Here is a 392-nt window from a genome sequence, read left to right as displayed (position 1 = left end):
AATGTTTGAGATAACACCACTGTCCTCGTCTTAAGGAAATGAGTTGAATACAATGAAAGCAGGGAAATCAGTTGACTTTTAAATAGGTATCTAAATATCATCTATAAGAATGTATATAAATGCATCCCTTACTTTACATGGAATCTTTTGTGCAGTGGAAGCTGAAACAAGATTTTCCATCATATTCAGAATGTATTTACTGCCTGAGTAACATCCACAGAAACAAGTGACAGCAAAGACAGATTGAACTTGTAAAATAATATTTACATCTGTGGAAAGGCATTGTAGTGAGAAGTGCCTTGAGTGATTTTCAAGGTCACAGAAGTTAAAACAACATCCCTAAAATTTCTTGAGACAAGAAACAAATCACAGAATATCATAAATTGAAGGGG

Source organism: Penaeus monodon, chromosome 15 (assembly GCF_015228065.2).
Source record: "Penaeus monodon isolate SGIC_2016 chromosome 15, NSTDA_Pmon_1, whole genome shotgun sequence".
Classification (NCBI taxonomy): Eukaryota; Metazoa; Arthropoda; class Malacostraca; order Decapoda; family Penaeidae; genus Penaeus; species Penaeus monodon.
This window is presented reverse-complemented; position numbering follows the sequence as displayed.